This window comes from Diadema setosum, chromosome 10, assembly GCF_964275005.1.
Source record: "Diadema setosum chromosome 10, eeDiaSeto1, whole genome shotgun sequence".
NCBI lineage: Eukaryota > Metazoa > Echinodermata > Echinoidea > Diadematoida > Diadematidae > Diadema > Diadema setosum.
The window spans coordinates 17,928,690-17,951,843 of record NC_092694.1 but is presented as its reverse complement, the minus strand read 5'-3'; the positions used below and the strand labels follow the sequence as shown (position 1 = coordinate 17,951,843).

The following is a 23,154-nucleotide window of genomic DNA, read 5'->3' as shown; positions in this document are numbered from 1 at the left end:
TCCCAACAGATGGGACATGGTCAACACATTAACCAGCAGTGCATGACAGGGCTGAAGCATGGTGGAAAGGTTTGACAGACAGCCAGATGCTGATTTCAAAACTACATTTCCTTCTCATTTCTTACCCTCAAACCTTGTGTGTTCCTCTTACAACCTTTAAAATTAGATCCTTTCACAAGCTGGCATACCTTAGAGGTAGGTAATTTTCTCAGAATGATAAAACTGGAAACCTCTTTAATGAGGGAGGGGTAATATTGACCATGTTGTACATTTCCAGCTTGAATTCATTTGTACCACGAAAAATTCCAACCTTTATTCTCGGTACAAAGGGGAGCATATTTTCACGTGACGCTGGGTTGGTTTTTTTATCTTGCTTCAGATGAATCAGACACTCTGCAGTTTTACATGAAACTCTTGCAATACTGCATTCACTGTCCCACTTTATTATTCACCCCTGAAAATCACAGAAATTCTACAGGCATATTAAATAGAGCATCACATGTTTTGTATTAACAGCAAGACATTCGGGGTATGTTGCAATTTCTTAATGCTGGCCCAATAGCAGTGTGAGATCAGACAAGTAATGCAATCATGTGAGGTAAAGAAATGCATTTACGTGCACACGCGATGGAGTAGAACCCTTTTCTTTTTTTTAGTCAAGACATGCATGGAAGTCTTATGAAAATGATTGAGAATTGTACTAACAGCATTTTTACTGTTATTCGCACTACATCATTATCACCATGATTACCTTCAATCATAATATTCCTCACGCTACAACACAGCATACAGTTTGAGCAATCAGCTCACTCCACTACTGTAATTATATTGACGGGACTGCACTAAAAATAGACCATATGCCCTTAAAATGTGTAACTGGCACAAGGCCAACAAAAAGAAAGAAAGAGGGTGCATAATTATGACCTGACTTTTCGACAGAGAAGATGGTACATCTTGTACACAAAATCATTTCTCCAGTCACACAGGACCATGCTGTTTGCTTTCCATACTGTATACACCATATATTTTGCGAGTCTGAATTTTCGCAAATCGGGAATTCCTGACAATTTCGCGAGTGGTTAAATTCGCAATCGTGGAGTCCTGTACTGAAAGGAGAAATGTACACGCGTACATCACATTCACATCGGGAATAGAGTCAATATTTTCGCATGTCTTTAATTTCACGAATAGCACCCGACTCGCGAAATTCGCAAAAATAAAAACCTCGCGAAATATTCGGCGAATACAATAATTCTTTATTCTATACCATTTAACCCATCAACTCCGAGATAAGAAAGTGCCGAAAAAAATGCAATATATTATTATATATATTATACTAATGCAGCATGCCTGGTAATGTGCGGATATTAGAAATTCACATTTCTCATACATGTAACTGAGAAATGTGAATTTTTAATAGCCGCACATTACCAGGCATGCTGCATTTGTAGCCAGTTGGTGAAATAGTAGGATATAAAATCTAATCATTAAAATGCACAGGCACTTTGATATTGTTCTAAAGTGTCCGATGACTGTAAAACGAATGAAAATGCATTTAATAAACGAAAGGAAGAAAACCCACTTGAGGGACCACATCCCCATACCCATTTTGATTGAGCGACAAAAAGAATACAGAATGTAGTTCATCATGTCATGACACTAGTCGGTAGCACTGCAGGCTAACAAGATGGCTGCCCCTGGAATGGGGGGAAAATGCTTGGTGTACAGGTAATGAAGACAAGTCCTGAACAAGAAGTGGTGAGTTCATTTCGTATTAAAATGCCAATAAATATTCCGCATCAAAACATGAGCGCAAGGAGGGAGATTCGGTGGCTGCAGACACGGTGATTACGTTTTGCTCTTTTATTCCTTTTTTTTTTTCTCTTTTCTTTTTCAACGGAACTGGCTGGAAATTAAATGGAGAGCATTTTATAAACATGTTGCCGGCATGACATCATGTTTTATTCCAAGGGGAAAGTGCGGGGTAGAAAGAGGCCCCACATTATAATTGCATGCAGCGAGTAACTAAATTGCCCAACAAGGATGCCCACAAATAAATCACTGGTTCTGCACGAATTAGGCCGAGATACCTCCAAAGTTTACTCCACTCAAGAGAACCTGAATATACAGTACAATATAATGAATATAGGGATACACCCTTGTCAGGGTACTGTAAAACCAAAAATTTTTGCATATAATACATTTCACAAATTTCTTGAGTTTCCAAGATTCATGAAATTAAAATTAATGCAAAAGTTCTTGTCTACAAAGTGTACACTATATGCATTGGATACTCACTGGCAATTTGGGAATATTTCATGCCGCAAAAGAGGCCATCAGCTCTAATTCACAAAAATGTCATGCCGCTTATCAAATATTTCCGGTTGTACATTTATTTATCAGTTTTCACTTCACTGGCTAATCTGGGTCACTCACTCCCGATGTTTTACTAGTATAGGCATGATTAGTATACTATAATACAAAAATCAACATGAAAGTCACTCCCTTTCTCAGATAATACCAGCTTGTAACATTACTTTTACTTTACATAATAACATTGCTTTACTGAAGAGAAGATGCCAACTGAGAAAAATTGAGAAAAAGAATAGTGCACTATACAATGAATATGACGTCATACTTATGGCATATTCATCGTCGGTATTGTGTGTAAAGGCGGTGTCACACCTGTCCGGGCAAGCTACGCGGGCTTGTGGCGAGGAGGTAGTTTAAAGCACGTAGAAGATTTTCCGCGGGCGGACAAGAATGTTTGCAATTTTCGCACTTGTTTCTTACTTACTAGACGCGTGCTACTTAGCTTCTACTTGCGTGCGTTCCGTGTGACTCGCGTGAGAGCTTTGAAACCGATCCATTTTCTGTTACGAGCGACTTACGGGGATTGTGAAGTACCTGCTTTGGAGTTGCCTGTGAGGTACTACCGGTAAGGGTTTCCTAATTGTGTTCTGCGCGTACCTCTACGGGCAACTCCCGTGACTCTTCCGGAACAAGTTTTGAGCATGCTCAAGGCCTTGTCATACCGTATCTGGGGAAGTTTTGCGGCTTGACTTGCGGGGAAACAAATTTGCTACCCGGAGCTCTCCGCAGTTGGCCCAAACTTGACAGTACCTAGCACTTATCTCGTCCTTAGTTGCCCGAAGTTGTGCACGCTAGTCCAATTTTCCCGCAGCAAAGTTTTGAGCATGACCAAAACTATTTCCGGATGAGTCGTGAGGATTGCCCGAAGAGTTCCACGCAGAACACCCGTAGGAGGGCCGTAGCCACCGCAATTCACAGGCATTTGACCCACTTGAAGTAGGTAAGTTGCCCGCTGATCTATGCCTATGTGAAGGGAGTGCGTGCCATTTGTGGGCTCATTCTCTTCTTTGTCCTCTGTCCTCTGTGGCGTCGAGGACTACCTGGTCCCTTTCGGACAGGACTTCATCCGCCGAATGGACTTCAGCAGCAATTTGATGCATTTGCTGTGAATCTTCCGGGCTTTGTGGCTGTCCATCCACTGGACGTTCTCTGCCCTTGTGCACTTTCCGTCTACGGGGCATCTTCACTTCTTGAAAGCTAGTTGACAAATGATTGTTTGCCCATCCACTCGAACCAGCCTATTGCTCAGGCTAGCACTCACCTCGCAGGCGACTAGTACGCAGATAACACGCAGTTGTGGCGCAGGTACTTCGCAGAGCCCGTATGTCGCCCGTAACTGACATAAAAGAAGCTATCACGAAGCTATCACGTGATACCCACGCGCCTAACATGCAGTTCAACGGAATACACGCAAGAAGGACTTAGGTATTACGCGTTTATCATGTAATACCCACGCCAAACTCGCCCTAAACCTTGTCCGGCCGCAGAAATTATTCTGCGTGCTGAAAAATCCCCATACGCAATAAGCCCGCTTAGCTGGTGTGACAGGGCCTTTTTTTGGCAGCGGGTAAATAGAGCCAGCGTGCGCACCTCCGGGTAACTACTTTTGAGATACATGCTAGGTACTGTCATGTGCGGGTCATCTGCGGGGACCTCCGGATAGCAAAAATGTTCTTCGGAAGTCGCACGCAAGGCTGGTGTGACACGGCCTTAAGGTGCTATTGGTATCAGCCTCATAGACCACTGTGAATAATCATCACCTGCGTACGGTACACTGCATTATCACCTATAACATGCTGCAATATCAATGTCAATAAACAACAAAACTAGAGGAATGGTTATTTCAAGTGACAATGTTTTGAATTTTTTTCAAAAGATATGTATTTGAGGAAATAAAACAAATATATCATGTGCTATTTTGAGCCTCTGGTAAAATCATGGATTCCTTCATGACAGGAATAGCACTTTCTTCGGGGCTGTGCCCCTCAGAGAAATAGTGCTATTCCTGATACCTCGGCATCCATAATTTCAACTACAGGCTCTCAGTGCTTGGTATTTGCTCTTGAAAAGAGTTCACAAAACCACAACACAAGACACCTCACAGACACATCAGAAACATAGTCACACATTATACCACACAACACACAAAACAGTTTCTCTTCTACAATAAAACAGTACACTTCATATATCGTCTCCAAGTGGGATGGATTTTGATGAAGACCCCGTGTAATCCTGATCAGATAATCCCTTAAATCTGCATCCTTCATGTGGACAATCGCCATTTCTGAGCTGTTTCAAGAGTAACTCTCACAGAAATTTGTGATAATTTCCACTGAGGGGTTTAAACAATCACAGCTGTGAGAACTACAGGTTGGTATGGTGAAGTAGACGACATCATTATGGGGAGACATTTCATTAGACAACACAGTACAATCAGATGAATATACAGTGACAGGTGGTTCTCTCCACCACAGTGTTATTGATTTTCAAATCAAGCAACTTCATCTGTAGCTTGTTAGGAGAGAATAATACAATCACAGTCCCCACTAATGTGACATGCCTTAGATTGTCCCCATGGGGGGGGGGGGGGGGGGCATCAGACATCTAGATGCTAAATCTGAATGTAAAAAAAAAAAAAAAAAAAAAAAAACCTAATTCACATTTGACCATACTGAGGTCAGAATTTGGTTGGTCATTTGCCTATACGTTTATATGCTATTCATTCAGTGCTGAAGATATTTTTCCCCCCAAACAAGTGGATAAATTTGCAGTTAACTCCAGAGTGATATCCAGTAGTATGTACATGCAAAATATGTAAAAGGGAATATTTTGGTTAATGAAATGTAATGATGCTTACAGTATAGGGAATGGTCTACAACTGCACATACAGGAATGTAGCTTTGCAACAGGCATTTGTCATTTTGTTGTTTCATTTTTCTTACTTCTCCTTTGTGAACCATTTTCACAGTACAATGAATTCCAATCTTTACACCTAGAGGTCTATCATATGTATTCATAAAATATGGGATACCCATGTCATGAGAATGGCTTGTCTGAGCTTGTACCATGCAGCATGCTGATACAATATTACAGGGTTAAATCACTTCTTGGAAAATGTATGAAAAAAACTAATAAAAATTAAAGTAAAATTATCTGATTATGGAGAGGACAACAAGTAATTCTGAAGATGTACATGTATTACAGAACAGTGACTTTATGTCTCTAACAAAGTCCTCTACAACAATGTAATTTCATCACCGGTGAAACTTAGCACTGCACTATTTTCATTAATCATCTATATGTAATAAAACGAAAATCCCCTTTCATCCAGGTGTTCCCACATTACATTCAGCTTTTTTTGTATGGGCAAAACAGACATTGGTGGGTGAGAATTCTTTATGCTTATAAAATACAATACCACACATCCAAGTTGCGTTATATAATGAAAAAATGTTCATGGTAGAGAAGAATCATGCATATATCTCTGGGAGAGAAAGAGAGAGAGAGAGAGAGAGAACAAAAAATGATGATAATTAATTCCTGCAAATAACATTTTCTGACCCTCCTTTTTTCGAAGCTCCCGGCCACTCTTCGCTACTCCCCGAGTCCAAAGTAGGTCATGCCTGTAACATGTCCATGTCTGACATTTGGAGCGCTCCCCCATGTCTTGGGGGAAGTAACCAAGAACCTAATTGGCGTGTATGGGGAGGGGAGAAGCATGAACATCTATGTCTTGGGCTAGAGAGGCAGGGGGCACATGAAGAAGGGGGTTGGAGAAAAGTGATGAATACTCTCCTCGAAAATTCTTGACTTTTTTAAGGAGTCCTACCTGATGCGTTGATGGGTAAGTACTGCACCGTTACAGGCATCTTTGGTGATGAATATTTACCGTCCTAAAATGGAAATGCAAATTATTCTAAGGCCTGAAGTTATATTTCTTTTGTATCATTGCTTTGCTTGTTTGTTCAGTTTAATTTGTTTTGTTGTGTTTGGAGTTTTGTCTTTTTTCTTGGGGTGTGGGGGCCTTTGAGCCACTGCAAACCAGACGAAAAATATCTATGTTGACTATAAAACCTCTCATGAATAACATTTTCTTACGAAGCCAGGAATATATTACAACAACAACAACAACAAAAAAGATATCATATGTAGATAGTAAAAGGTACATGTGAGAACAACAACTTTTCAGTCAGCCAAGATTTGACAAAACAAATTTTGGTTTGATAAATTGCAGCTTCTTAGATTCGTATATTTTTGTGTGACATTTCATTCATGGAAACAAAGCAGCAATTAGTTTATACTTCATCATTTTAATATCATTTCATTAAAAAATATGGTCAGTTTTACAGTAAAGGGTGTAACTTTGATGTGGCAAGGGTCAAAAATTAAAGTTGTGTTTCCATTTTTATCTTTGCCTTTATTTTATACAGGAATGTCTATATTTTCAATATTTTGTCATTCCAGAGCTTAATTCTTAGGCTAAATATGAAAAATGAAGTGACTATTATGGAATTTTAGATAAATTTAGGTAAAAACAACAAGAATGTTTTGGTCACCCACAGCAACCAAATGAAGATAAATGGTGGAGGTAATGCAACTTTTCATTTGCTGTGAACATATATTTGAGATATCAAAACACTTTTCCCCCAACAGATATTCGCTCTTGCAATTATTTGGATGTGAACTTCAAATTTCAAGGTAAAAATGGTACCTGACAAACTATTTTTAAGTTAAAAGAATGTTCTAGAAGCAAGAGCCACTCTAAACATAGCCCTAAATTATCTCTTGGTAACAAACATTTATCAACCCAAATCCCAAAGAAATTTGATTATTTTTGACAAAGTTGAAATTTTCAGACTTGTGAGTTTCGGAGGCTTCAGTTAACAAACTAGTGTGTTTCGGAGGCTTCAAAACTGCTAACACAAAGTTCTAGTCCTGTATTCACTTAAAATAATAAAACTACAGTAAGCAACTATCACTACATGCTAGAATAAGAACAAGGCATCAATAAAATGTGAATAACAGTATACAGATGTACATTTTATGGCAGTGCATAATGTTTACCCTTCATACAAAATGTACTTATTATTACAAGGAAATTGGCTTCCACAAAAGTGAATAACAAACCGTGTACACTTTGAGCAATGCTCAGTTCGAATTTATGACATTACATGAGGCAATATGATTCTAAAGGAAACTGCAGGTTTAGCAATAAAAGTACACTGATTAGGAACATCTTTTTTTTTTGCGGCTTAAAGTTAGCAGCAACGCATGTTTCGGAGGCTTCATCATGACTGTTAACATGCAAAAATGGTCCATTTTAAGGTGATATGAAGTACATTAATGCAGCAGATTGTTTCCAAATAACTAACAATGTTGTAACATGTAAAATAGTATTTATTTGTATGCAGAAAAAAGACTTTCCAACATATATGTTAAGAGACAAAGAAAAATATTTTAAATCTTTATGCTCAGTTGTATACATACACTGTATTTGCATATCCATGACTTTGGCAATGCAGAACATGATTAGGCTACACACATGAACAGCTGTATGCATTTGTCAAACTTTTCATCATAATGCAGTAAGAATTACTTTCAATGAGTTAGAACTGTAGCTATAGACTTAATGCAAAGATTATGTTTGCTTGTTTTATAAGTGCAGTTTGTGGGATGTATATTGATATAAACCACCCATCATAATTGTTTTATATACATATGTACACAGTGTATGTGAAATCAATTTCAACTGTTGATGAGAAAGGGATAGAAAATAGACTATGTGATGGCATGACGGTTAGATTACAACATAGCATTGTAAAATATAGAAAGGGGAAAAAAGGTTTAACATTCTTTTTCATATGACCATGCCTGATATCCCCTACTATAGCTATCAAATGCAGTGATCATGGTCATAGAACAGCAATCTTAAACACCAATCAGCCATTCCATGTAAGGGTCATCATCAAACTGTCATCATCAAAATGGAGTTGGAATAATCAATATATTGGTGATATTATCATGGAGCTCAATAGAAATTGAAATGGTCAAGATCCCAGTCATCTTTTTGAATCGCCTGTTGAAAAGATAAATATACATACCCTACCCATGACTGTGTACGAATTTGAATTAAAAAAAAAAAAATGTTGACCAAATGTATAGTTCCCTATAATATATGATAGTTAGAATTTTACTTTCTTTTTCTGTGGTATACAAGTCACCCCTGTTTCATATCATTTTATTTTTCTTTTTTTTTAATTCTTCAAAGGCTTTTTTTTATAGTTATTTTATAAAATTCCAGTTTGTGTGACTCCTGTGACAGCTAGGAGGCCTGTTTTTGAAGGTACGCATTGAGAAATTGCTAACAGAACTTTTACTGTTTCTAAAAATGACAACCTTTTTAGCAAAAAATTAAAAAGCAGCAAATGTGTTTAAATATCTAAGTTTTTTAGAAACCCACAAGTTTGTTTTAAATAGTATATAAACCCACAGACTACAGTTTAAACCTTTGAATTTCAAAATAGTTAGGGGCTTGTAACTTTTTCCAGAAAAGCCAGGACTAAACAGATTATAAAGATTTCAATCATTTCAATATTGTTCTTCATGAACATAACTTCTCCAGTCACCCACCCATGTAAACTACATGTACCCCATGGCAACAGGCTATTTATAAGTAGAGGTCTAGATGTCATTTATAAACAATCCTATCCCAACCATTACTGTCCATTTACTGCACTGAGAACTACATCCGCAAACATGTCATAGAGTCTCACACATGTATGCGAAGAGATGTTTCGTAACACAAGTTACATTTTGTTTAATCAAAAATAGTCAAGTGGTCACTGCCAGCATGATAAAGTATGGAAAATAGGGTATAGTATCAAGATTGTGTTGCACCTTGCATGCCTCAGATCTGACATACAGATTGATATGAAAACCTGTCTGAATGAAGTAATCAAATGTCAAAATTCCAAAACAGTACCCTGTGATCCAAGTCACACCACAGAAATGATAATCTGCAAGATGTTTATAGCTATTTTCAAATCCAATCACAAATTTATTGATTAATTATTTTCCTCCAAATAAGTATTGGAAATGAAAGCCAAAGAACTGTTAAGAAATGGAAAGCTGAAAAAGTCAAGATTTTAGTATGGCAAAAACAAATGCCATGTGAGTAACAATGGAATGGATATGTCAATGGGTTATAAATGGACATGTAAAAGATTGTGTTTCGAAACTATTACACTCAGATGATAGTGAGTCGAAAGTGTAAAAATCCAAAAAGTATTTTCCACCATTTGCTCTGGATCATGCATAAAAGATACAACCTTAAATTCAAAAGTAATATATTTCTTAGTTAAGTGTATGCTTCCCTCTTGAATAACCATCTATTAAAGTCCTTGAATCTTCAGGACAGGAATAGTGTTCAGTTCTTTAAAAAAAAAAGAAAAAAGTGTATTTAACACTAAATAATCAAGTAATTGTTTGGTCTTCATTATCAAAGTCTAACCAGTCAAAAGAGTGATACAAATATGGTCACAACACTTCAACTTCTCTCAAGAGTAAAAATGAGTTATCCAACTTAAGAACATTGATGTATCCACAACTACTTGCTTTGTTGCACTACTGTTGCATGATGTGGGCATGCACGCAAGCTGGAAGTCACTTTCATTACTCACAATATCTAGCCTGTTCCATTGTTTCAAAAGGAAACCTACAAAATAAATGCTTTTCATACATTTAAACAACTATCTACACCTTGCTTGAGGAATCATTAAGTCTCATTCAGTCCAAACAGTTATTTGATAGACTTAGAATTACAAAATTGTAATCAAAACATTCCATTTACATGCTGTTAACATAAAATGAAGCCTCCGAAACATCTGGAAAATTAATCTGGTATGCCTTATGTTTTTATGAAAATCATGTATGTTATGTAGAAAGTGATGGGTAAATTGTGTCTTTTTTAGTTGATATACACTGTTTAAACATATTTGTGGGGCGACATCCTCATCTGCTAATATTTTATTGCTGAATGAAAAGGTGAGTTATGTGTGACACGTCTGCACTGTTTAAGAAAAATAGGTAAATCGTATAGTAAATCTATATTGGTGAGTCAACAAAGCAGCCAGAAAACTGAATGTGATTAAATATCTTTAGATATGTCATAAGCGATCATTGGGTGGGTGAACAATAAATCTAATTTGATTTTGTCCAGAGAAAATCACAAAAATGCAGTGTTAACATCCTTTTGAAGCCTCCGAAACCACTTTTTCTCTATAAAGTGTATTAGCTCAAAAAATTATTGCAGTATCATAATGTTTTTATTATTTTTGTTGTCTGTCCATGTCTGTTGATGATTTCATGGCATAATTTGGGGCAGACACTCAAAGAATTTATCAGAAATGTCAAATTAGATGTTTTTGCTGTTTCGGAGGCTTCATGCGTCTCGGAGGCTTCACGTGTTAACGGAAAATTTGTATTGTCTCCTATTTTCAGAGAGTTTGGCGGATCTTAACTATTTTTGGTCTATTAGGTTAGGGCCCCATATCCTACATTTTGACATATAGATTAGGTCGCTTCTCTTATCTATATTCATATTATTTGACTAAACACTTTGTTTCGGAGGCTTCAAAACTGCTAACGGAAATTTCACTTGATGGAATAAAATTATCACAAAATTTCAAATAGCCCTAGAATCAAGTAAACTTTGATGTAAGTCTAAAGTTTAGCTGTACCTTACTATTTTCAGCATAAAAGAAAGTAACCAAAACACATCCACTGATCATTACTGTCCATCAAAGTTTGTAAACAATTGTTAACGGAAAATGAAGCCTCCGAAACCTCAAATTTGAAGTCATAGTATTCTAAAATAAAGGGCCAGATACAAACCAAACTAATTTGGTCATTTCAATTGACCATACAACTACGCTTTTAACATAAAAAATTAGATCTCTGCAGTTGCTGTAGAAAATTATTAACATTTCAAAAATGTTATATAAATTTCAATGCAACAAAATAGTCATTTTTAGGGTACATATGTGACTGTCAAAACAAAACGCATCAATACCTGGACCTGACTATGCTACCCAAGGTGGCTACTCATAAGGTGACTCACATGGGAAAAAAAATCTTTGAGATCTGTAAATCTATGTGTTCAGGGTGGGCCAAAAGGCTAAAAATTGAAAGTTACACCCTTTACCGTAAAACTGACCATATTAGAATACTTTTTGCTTCTGCTGATACATTGCAGACTTACATTTTTCTCATTAAAATCCATTTTGGAGAGCAAAGGACTTCAATCTCCTTTAATTCATAACATCACAGGTTCTGTAACAAAACTATGACAATAAAACTGACAATGTCCACAATAAAACTGACAATGTCCAACACCAAGTATTATAGAAAATTTTGCCAACAGAAATCACGCCTTGTCCTTCAAATATGTAACTCTGAATTCTACTCAGTATCCTGCACAGGAGAAAGATCTAAGACAGAACATACTAAACTCATTCAATCTGCACAAAATCAGACCAAAAAAAAAAAAAGAAAAAAAAAAAAGGAATTTGCCTAATGGAGACAGGGATGTCAACTTTAATCATTTAATATGTGTTGCCTAACATATAAGACTCAGTCATAAATTTTCATAGCATAAAAAGAGGCTTTAGAAAATTCTTGAACTGAAATAAATAATTTGAACAACAAAAGGCTTACATGAAAGAAACATCATTACGATATCACAACTAACGACAAGTTTATAAAGCAAGCTTTGATGGTTTAAAGGGGAAGGCTAGTAACTGATCAGTGGGAATCAGTGGAAATGCTGGGAGATGATTGTTCAAATCCTTATGGGATTCATTTAAGAGTTCATTGTATATCTATTGTTGTGTGAAAATGATTTGCTTCAGAACGATCTCATATTCAAGTAATGTGCAGATTAATGCCCCGTCACTGACCAGGGACGCTAACCTGGAAGCATTAAACTGCACATTACTTGAATATGAGACCATTCATAAGCAAATCATTTTCACACAACAATAGATATACAATGAACTCTTGAATGAATCCCATAAGGATTGGAACGATCATCTCCCAGCATTTCCACTGATTCCCACTGATCAGTTACTAGCCTTCCCCTTTAAATAATATCTTTGTTAAGATATTTACAATGTAACTTACAAGATCAAAACTGCTTTTTGGATGTGATATCAAAGATTTTATGTTCAGAGAATATCTTTCAGGATATTAAGCTTCGTACATTGTACCACTGGAAGGTACAATATACACAATGTATGGACTACCAAAGTCTGTTAATAGAACCATGCACTAATGAAAAAACCGAATCTTCACATATATCATGCCTTTCACTATTTGATTATTGATTGATACACAGTACGTATCATAATCATGTTTGCATGGAAAACAGGTTTAATATTGAATACATTGTACACTGCCAATAACATACACTGAACAGTATGGGACGTGCTTGATGAATGCCACGAACCGCAATAATTTATGTCATCATCAACTCATACTGTGTATTCTGCCGCACCACTGGGAATTTGATGGCAAAGATCAACCACGACTATTTTCTTTCTTGTTTATTTGATTAGCATTTGTAGGCACTCCCTCACAAATAGATGCTTCAATATGCATTGACAATGTACTACTGTTTTCCAGAAGTATTTTGAATTAATTGCTGGAATATATATTGCACGTTGCTACATAAGAGCAATGAAAATTTGTTGTTTGATCATCATTACGACTTGTATCAATGGGTGATAAATCATTGCAGAAAGAATGTTATCACACATGGTACATCTCTCTGTTTTACCTCCGCAGGCCAACAGATCATCATTTTCCTATTTCTATTCCTGCACAAAATGTGATCGGTATTACATTCTCCTCCCCCCCCCCCAAAAAAAAAAGGTTTCTGCAGTTTTTTTTTGTTTTTTTTGTGGTCAAATTTCGCAAATTTGAATGTTCCTAAACCACAAAAATGGAATGATGGAAACTATGAATGCTACTTCAGAAGAAAAGAGCTTTCAAGAAAAGGGTCTATTCACGTGTGCTGAGTTTAATCATCACTGTGTGTAGAACAAAGAAGGGATTTAAAACACTACAACGTTTGTGGAGGGATTATCAGACTAACCTGACACATTGCACACTTCTTAAAAATATTTTCTTTATGATTATGTGAAAGAATCACAGCTACTGTTGACCCACACATAGTTTCCCAGGGGTTTCTTATGCACGCTTTTGATTTACCTTACAGGTAGACAATTGAGAATACCAATATATGCCACATTAAAACACTCTGAAAGTGTTTAGAACAAACATGCTTTCAAACATGCATGTGTTTTTTAAAGTTCATTGACCATTTGACCTTTCAACTTGTCTGACTTCGCCCATATTCGAACTTGACCAGCATTTTTAGGTTATGTACTTGTGGTGTAAGTTAGGTGGTCAAAGCTCAAAGCTGTAGAAGGTTACGTAAGAGTACACCACAATACTGCCAGCACAGTGATTATCAGTGCAAGTTCATTGATTCATGGGATTCGGGGTGGTCCGACTTTTTTGCTGCCCACCGGCATACATTCAAACACTATATAAAGCAGCGGTCGGCGAATGTGAGCATTGAAGCATATAATACCATCGGTAACGATCCCTCCAGTCAAGATTCTTTGGATGTGAGTACTTTAATACACAGAGATCAGGGAGGCATTTCATGAAGCATTCTGTACGACAAGTTTGCTCTCAGCCAATCAGATGCAAGATGTATTTTTCATGCTGTGCTGTGTAATTTCCTCAAAATTGGCATGGACACCACATCGATTTAGTACATGTACATGTGTAGCTGATGACAAAAAAAAAAAAAAAACCAAAAAAAAAAAACACAAGTTGCCACTTGATTGCGGAACATAGCATTGTCTGCAACATTGACTAATTAATTGGATGTCACAGAGTTGCTCATTGGCACATGATATAGTCTGATAGCATGCTATAAACTCTGCATGTTGGTTATGCAGGTGATTCGCTGGATTGGAAAGACCATGATTTGGTTGAGGTTGCATTTAGACCACACCCTGCATTTCGTGCTTTACTTTCGTTAACCCTTTGAAGACTAGTGCCAAGTACACTCGGGTAGGTGTCTGGATGGGAAGCGTGAGTACCGCAAAATCAGCTAGTCCTCAATGGGTTAAAAACAGTATGTCTCATCGGCAGTGAATACGATAACTCCATAACCACATCCAACCTACTTTCTCCTGGGTGCTAACTTGCCTCTCGCATACCCTATCAAAATCTTACCCAAAACCTCATCCCATCCATTTCCAAGCATCATCCAAACAGGGAGCTACAACTCCTTGATCAAACTTACCCCGACCTAAATCATCCTGAAACATGAAAATCAGCTGCAGAGCCCAATCAACCTGCTCTGTCTTTACCCAAACTACATCAAATCCACGTCAACCCTACTGCTCTACCAGCCCCTCCCCGTGTACACACTCCAATCTACATCACTCTTAAACTTCTACCTATCCACTTCCATCTTTACCCCTTCATCATACCCCACCCCTACACCCCAACCAGACCCCACCCATCTGGGAGCACTTCCATACGGGACAGTCCTCCTCGCGTCAGCAGCGTGTGCCAAAGCGTGTAGCTCCTCCAGAGAACACACAAGTGTACGCTGGAGTGCGGCCGTCTCGAGGAGGTGAACAAACATGAATGGTATTTGAGTGCTCCAGCGTGACACGGGAGACCACGCGAGACCACAAGACGAGTCGGTGCGACCATGATGGATGTGCAGAGGTTTGGACGGCTGCTGCTTGGGAGCCCAACATATCTCTCATGGCGATACCAACCGCAACATTTCTAAATTTATCCCCTGTGGTCACTGCTAACTGCTCTGGCTTAAAATCATATAAACAAAATGCTACAAAATCCTTTCTTGGTTTTAGTCATGGGTAATAACCTACTTTTTGCTTCTTTCTCTTCTTCTTTGCTGTGAAATTGGACAAACTACATTCCCTCCTCTCTGATAAGACACAGGTACATCAAATTATCCATAAGAATATAAATCAAGTCACATTCAGTAATGGCTCATTTTAGCACACACAAAAAAAGAGAAGAATGAGGAAGCAACCATACTGTCTATTTCTTTGGGGTACATTGTGCTTCAAGCACCTTTAACACAACGTAGGATGTCTTTAATGTTCCTTTACAAACATACAAATTACAATCTCCTGTTAATGTTCCACTAAAGAGTTATTCACTCAACTAAGTGTCACTGCGGGCTCCTTGAAATAGACTGGGGGTGTATTTGGGATTTTACCAAGGGATTTAAAATACTCAAAAGATTTTACATGCATGTGGCTGCTTTCTGCTTCTCGATATGGAATGGTTGACCATTAAAGATAAAACAGTCTTTAATACTAGTCCCATCCTACAAAATATACAGTACAAGCCTATCAAGCTCCACTGTAGTCAAAACATCATTCTTTTTTTCTTTTTTTTTTTTGTGTGAAACAAATGTACACTGCACATAAACAGCAAACTGATATTAGAAGTGTATGGCCTGTAGAAAAGGTAGCGTTAACATACTTTGAATGCAAAGCTCCCCTGCTCTGTGGTGTGTCTATGGGCCTTGTCTACCAGTAACCTTTTGTAGATAAGTATCCCACTGTACAGCCTTCAGTCCACTATGCACCAATGGTCCCTGTCTGTGTATTTAAGTCCTTGCTATGTACCTGCATAAGTAATAGAATTAATGAAAAGACACTGTAATAATGTATAGAGAAGAAGGGGAAGTGACCAAACAAATGCTGTGGACTGGTATGGTCGGTGATTTTAAAGGCATTGCTCAAGAGTAAAATCTGAGAAGCGTGGCCCTAGAATGTGTACATTGTACATTTGTACCATAGTCTCTGATGTGTACGTGAATACAGTATTCATCGCATAATCGGGACAGGTTGGGAGTAGCAAACACGGCCCCTTTAAGCGGGGTGCCCGATTTCGCGATGAGCACTCACCATACACTAACGGCATACGACATGTACATTATGTAGTGCACACACACACACACACACACACACATGCATACTGACGTACTGTACATGTACATGAATACACAACCACACTACCCCTCGGCGCGACCCTCTAGCTGTCCCTGCATTCTCGCAATGATGTAGAGTAATCGCAACCGGGTTCTTCTTCTGTCACCTCTCTTCAAACACAAAATATGTGGATTGAAAGCTAGCACTTTCTTAAACATTCGTAGAATTCTTGGACACGTAGGGCGTTCTGTATAAATACATATATCCACAACCATGGGAAATGATTACCCAGAACTGATGTGGGAATGTCAATGAAAAGTCCTTCAATCATTCAATCATCACGGCTTGATTGTTTACTTGCCGCGATCACTGCACTGTACATGTGTCAGTCAGTCCGCAGCGTCGTATGCTAATGAGCAAATCCACCGAATTTATTCCACGCGCAGGAATTCTGCGCATGTGTCTGGCGACGAGGCTTTTCGTCGACGCAAAATGTATATCCCCAACATCGCTCGTTATTACGTTGCCATGAACCTGTTTCCGGAGCCGTGACCGGGTAAGTCTTGCAGTCCAATAAAAGACGATTAATTCCATACTTTTTTTAGCCGAATTTGACACTTTTTGAGGGAGATACAATGGATATAAGAAGCTGCTTGCGATAGAATCTGATTTTGACATGCACTGATATATTGCTGGATCCTGACCCATCTACAACTCCTATGGTTATTTTAATCAGTTATTTGAATAGATGAGATTCTAGCGGAAATTTTGATACCAGCCTCATTTTGGCTCAAAAATAAACGAAGTGATCAAAATTGCACCCAAAGTCGAAGCAAATTTCCGAAAATATTGGTTTTGCGATGCCATCTGTATGCATGTAGGGTCACGTGACCTTCACGTTAACGAGAATTCCGGACTCGATTTTGTCTCTGCAGTGGCAAGTTTTGATCGCGCACGCACTGGCCGTAGTCCCGTATGTACAATTAGATGTCCTGTTCTGTAAAACAGTCGTCCACGGTATCGTATCACAGCTAGCGCTACTTAGTACTGGTTAGAACTAAAAGTACAGAGATCGATATAGATCATGACAGAGTACGATCTACTAGTAAAATGTACATGACATCAGTCAATTTCCCTTGTTGTATTTGGCATAGACCCTGCACTATTTTATTATCATTATTATCATTATTTTTAATAGAACTAACAGTTAAGTTCTACATTCTATAGTTTGATGAATTCAAAATACATGGTATGGGAATATGTACAATCATAATAATGTACCACCTCATACTAGTCATACTATCACAGTCGTAGCATTAGCATTTTGACAATTTGAATACAATGGGGTGATGTACCAATGTTTTTGTGACAAATGAAATATTATTTACTTCTGGTTCCACTGTGTTTTAATAGACTTGACAAATGCATGTTTCGTATACTACGTTCATGCCAAATGTCATTTTATTTTCATCTCAATTGTTGCTATTTCACTTTTTTCTTTTGCCTCTTTGTAAAATTTCTATAATGATCTTTGAACAATAGAAAGACAATGCTCTCCTTTATAAATGCCATTGGAATTGAACTGTATAAATTCCAGTTGTATACATTTTTGCAATTAGTTTCATTCCTGACAAATATTTAGAATAATTATAATTGTTGTGTAATTGAATTGTACTGTAGTCCTTCTCAAAGTATATATATTTTTTGAACTCTGAATTAACCTTTCAGCACCAACCCCTTGCGAGATGTGTGCCACAAAAGCAGCTTCTTGCCAAAGGTGTATGAAGACACCAACCAAACACCATCTCCTGCCCCAAGCCAACAATGCCCCACCAAGCCAGCCACTGCGGGGACACCAACCCAGTCAGCTCCTGCTCTACGCCAAGAGTGCTCAAGAGACAGAACATCCAAGCGTGTGACCCTCCCGCAGGAACTGGTAAATTGGATACAGGATTGCATCTGTAAATTATAATTCTTGCTCTTTTCAACTTGCACTCAAGTTCCTCAAACAGGGATTAATAAATTGAAATTTTAGTTGGTACAGTTGTATTGTAAATTTTTGTTAATGATTATTGAGCAATAGAAAAAGTGTAATGTTCTTATTTAAGATGCCACTGAACGTTAAGTCATGAAATTTAATTGTACACATTTTAAGAGTAGTCAAATGAATTGTGGGCAGTAGCTTGAATGACTGTAATCCTTCTCTGGCTGTCATGTAATTGTAGTTCTTCTTGAAGAATATTTTTTAAACTCTGATTTGCCTTTCAGCACCAACCCCTTACCAGATATGTGCCACAAAAGCAGCTTCTTGCCAAAGGTGTATGAAGACACCAACCAAACACCATCTCCCCTGCCCCAAGCCAACAATGCCCCACCAAGCCAGCCACTGCATGGATACCAACCCAGTCACTGCAGGGATACCAACCCAGTCAGCTCTTGCTCAACGCCAAGAGTGCTCAAGAGATGGAACATGCCGGAAATGCTCCATTACAGCTTGTTTGTATGACCCTCCCGCAGGAACTGGTAAATTGAATGCTGTACAGGATTGCATCTGTAAATTATTATTCTAGTTAAACCCATTTTGTTTGGTCAGTATAACACTCAAGGTGTATCCCCAAGTCAGTAGAATGCTCATGAAGATCAACTGCTGCCCCCTCATTCTGCTCTTAGGTTTCACAGGTTGTAATCATGCTGGGTGAGAACTGTCTGGGCAAATGCCCCAGACATGTCCCACTATTCATGTATCCAGACATCACTCAATATGGCTGCTTTTCAGTTATTCAGGAAAAACTCAGGACTTTTTTGGGATTTACAAGAGACATTGAACAAAGAAGAAATAATGTTGCATATTTAACAAGACAATGTTGATGTAAGAAAAATAAGTGTGTGAATAAGCAGTGCAAATGTAAAAAACAGGGGCAAAATTGTGGTCCTGGTTGTACATGCAGGAATTTTACAAATTTAGATAACCATGTACATGTAATTATGGAAAGTGAAGGTAGTGATAGTGACAATGTAAAATCTAGACACTGCAGATTTGTCTGAAAATGGTATAGCCTTGCTTGCATTGTGATCAAAGTTGCACAAACCAAGCATATGTGCATTTATACCTGTTTACAGAAACTTCTTTTTATTTCTTTTGTTTCAACAAAAAATTAAGGGGGGGGGGGGGGTGTGCGCCGGTTGCGGTCCTCCCTGGATCCGCCACTGTGAAGATGTGTCAGTCAGTTTTGATAAGTTATTTTGTCTAATGCAGTGTGTGAAGAATGTGTGTGAATAATGAACATGTATTCATCTAAGAGCAATCCTACCTCTGCATACTACTAGTATACTGATTCTTTGTTTTAGCTTTCTCGTTTAAAGCCTGTATTGTAGTTTATACATTTATGAATTATGTTATTTGCCCTAGGTTTGTGTGGCAAACTAAAGTTTTGATGGGCAGAATGTGACCAAATACCTACCCTCATCAAATTTGAAGTTCCACATACTGTAACAGTGGATATTTTCGCGCTTGGCCGGGTAAGAAGAGTTTCGCGTGATTTTAATTCCACGGAATCAAGACATCCCACACAGGAATATATGGCAAGCAAAAATATCCACATACTTTTATTTTCGCGCTAGTTTTTTGGTTGCGCGATATGCACGAAAATTTCAACAATGCGAAAATTTCCACTTTTACAGTAATCATTCTCTTACAAAGCTTTTATGTATGTGAAAAGGAAAGTACAAATACAGGTGTATCACTGAAAGTAGCTGTGTATGACAAAGGAGGTACTAAGCCTCCTTGGTATGGTATTATATTGTATGTATAATAGATACCAGGCATGCAGCCAACATTTTTAAAGACACGTATAAGATTGGGAGAGAACTGGAATAACGAAATGTTGGACATCAGATACCTCGGTCTATGAAAATGTGAGTTATATACAGCTGAGTTATTACACTGAGAAATACGCGTGTTGTCACAATCATTCCTATGACTGCCACTTATGTATGATACACTTACATGCGTTGATGATCTGATTGGTTAAGCATGTACAAATTCATGTGGTTGCTATCATTATTACATCATAATAATACAAATTGATCTTGACTGCAAGTCAGCATGCTCATAAGAAACGCACAATGCCTCTACTCAGATACCACACTCGGGCATTGCCATAAGCATTCCCCATGACTACCACTTTAAAGGAAATATTCATTTTGTTTATTTTCATAATTGTTATTGTGAACCCTGAGGAAGACATTCATGTATTCTTCGAAAATTCAGCCTGAATAAATAGCGCTGTTGGACTGAAATGCATTACTACTCTACTTCGCCATCTTTCATATACTGTATAATAGTCCGTCGCTGGGGTGACAAGACCTTGTATCTTCAATTTTGGTGAAAATGACTTTTTTGGATTAATGGTCAAATAATGGGTTAAGTGATGTCCTGTCCAAATCCCAACTGTCTTACTCCAAAAATGAAGCCACCACGGCATGTCAAAGGAAAGGCTATCCCATTCGCTACAGTGCTTTGGCCGCCATGTTTTTTGGCTCTCCTGAACCTTTGACATTTTGTAGATAAGTGGTCTTGTCGCCCCAGCGACAATATATATATATATATATATATATATATATATATATATATATATATATATATATATATATATATAGCATATATATATGCTGTTCTTGCCAAATACATGTAGTACTAGTGGTACATGTGCCTTAAAAGATGTAAACAACCAACCTTACCAACAGAAATGTTTTTGTTTTGTTTGTTTTTTTGCATCACATCCTGTTTAACAAAGAGCAATAATGTTTACAATATTTTGTTAGTTTGTTATGAACTTTAGGGTAATCCATATGATAATGAAAAGTTTTTTCCTGTCATCCTATACTGCGAAGTAGTTGAAAAGATAATGCAGAATAACTGAAGAGCGTTGTGGAAACTGGGTAGAGGAGAGAGAAAGAGAGAGAGATGTCCAGTTTAAGGAGGGGAAAACAAGCAAGAGTGTGAAAGTCGTGTCTTGTGGAATTTGAATGTGGATTTCAAATCAGTGCAAATTAATGAATGCTACACTGATGATTACTTTTTTCTGTTTTGATAAAAAGGCTCGAGTACACATACATGTACATCAATCTGTACAATCCATAGTAGATTTTCAGCTTTTGTTCTCTTGTCTTGCTAGCAGCTTGCTTCCATCCACCAGAGACAAAAGATGAAATGTAAAAAATAATAATAATAATAATGATAAAATATGAAAGATATATACATTGTATTTAAATATCTAAGAACATAACAGATCCGCAAGGAAGCCAGCTTGCTTTGACTATCGTCATTCTCTGAGTCCCATCAGTGATTAGTTACCACAGCCTATGTACCGTCTTGTCATCTGGACACTACAATGACCAATGCACCCATTCACACAAGTGTCCAGAGAAATACAAGTACACCTATGCTGGACTAGTACTACCACTGGCTGCTGCTGCTGCTGGCACTACTGGTATGGTATTACAAGTGTACTAGTACTAGGTCTACTAATGTACTAGTAGTCCACTACTACTATAGCTACTACAGTGTACTAGTACTACTATTAGTGCTACTACTACTACTATAGCTACTTACTACAGTGTACTACTACTAGTTCATAACAATCATAGGCACGTATAGATATACACGTGATACTTCTTACGGAAATACCTGCTTCTGTGGTTCACCGCAGCGAGTGTTCGGTGCAGTTACCGTTTTTGCTGCAGTCGCAACACTGCAAAACGAATACTTGGGACTACACTGACGGGTTCGTGTTTGCACTCTGTATATATTCACATTCTTCTGTCGATTCCTTCATTTATTTTGATCGATTGGACTCATCAAAAGACGAGATACATACTGAAATGTGATAATAAGTGTTCAAATCAACTTCAAAATGGTTTGATGTTAGTCTATAAACAGTTAGTTTTACGTCGGGCCCGGCAAAAGCAGAAGCCGTAAGTGGAGATTCACTATGACGTCATTCATGGCAGCATGCAGACGGTAATCGACCAATCACAGCACAAGGAAATCGGATTGTCTTCATTAGGGCTAGTTGACAGTGTAGTTGCTCTAGATTTTGCTGGATCCTGACCCATCTACACGAAATGACCCATAAAGAGTTACATTTTTCGATTGATTGATACATTTACCCCCATTTCGTGATGATTTTTTATTAACTCATTGTCTAGAAAAGTGAAATTTACCGGATGATTTTGAATTGAATTATTTTTTTTTCAACACGATTTTTGATGTGAAATTATAAAATGTTATCGCAGTCTTTTCTACTTGATATTATGATTTCTGAAAAATTCAGAATTTCGCTGATCATCTGCAAAAAAACCTGGTTTGATATCATGCACATGAAGTGAAATATCGCAGATCGAAAACCAGTCCTCGAACACGGCACGAGAGACCATTTCAAGGTCACACCGCTGCGCTGTAGAATGATTTAGACACATTTTCGCGACGCTGCCGGCTGGCTGGTGTTGTAGCGATCTAGCTCGCCATATATACACATGTACAGAAAAGCGAAGGCGGGCAGCGAGCTGAAATGTACGTGTACTGGATGGACGGAGGTCAAAACGCACCAGTCCGAAGCTTGCTTTGTAAGTTTGATGTAAACGACAACTGATAGGGAATCTTTGAAATATTGTTGTGGTATTTTGGTAGATTTTTTGTGTAAAATATCAACAAAATCAAAGA

The 23,154-nt window shown here is 37.8% G+C and overlaps 1 long non-coding RNA gene and 1 pseudogene across 1 annotated transcript in view; one reads left to right on the top strand and one right to left on the bottom strand.

The window, feature by feature from the left end:
• The window catches only part of LOC140234189 (uncharacterized), a 58,195-nt gene that overhangs the window by 2,697 nt on the left and 32,344 nt on the right, over positions 1 to 23,154 (bottom strand). Inside the window, exon 2 of the long non-coding RNA XR_011901596.1 lies at positions 15,979 to 16,124. This is a non-coding gene — a long non-coding RNA (uncharacterized lncRNA). The remainder of the gene's footprint in view (positions 1 to 15,978; positions 16,125 to 23,154) is intronic.
• On the top strand, positions 16,958 to 20,822 carry LOC140234102 (uncharacterized; annotated as a pseudogene).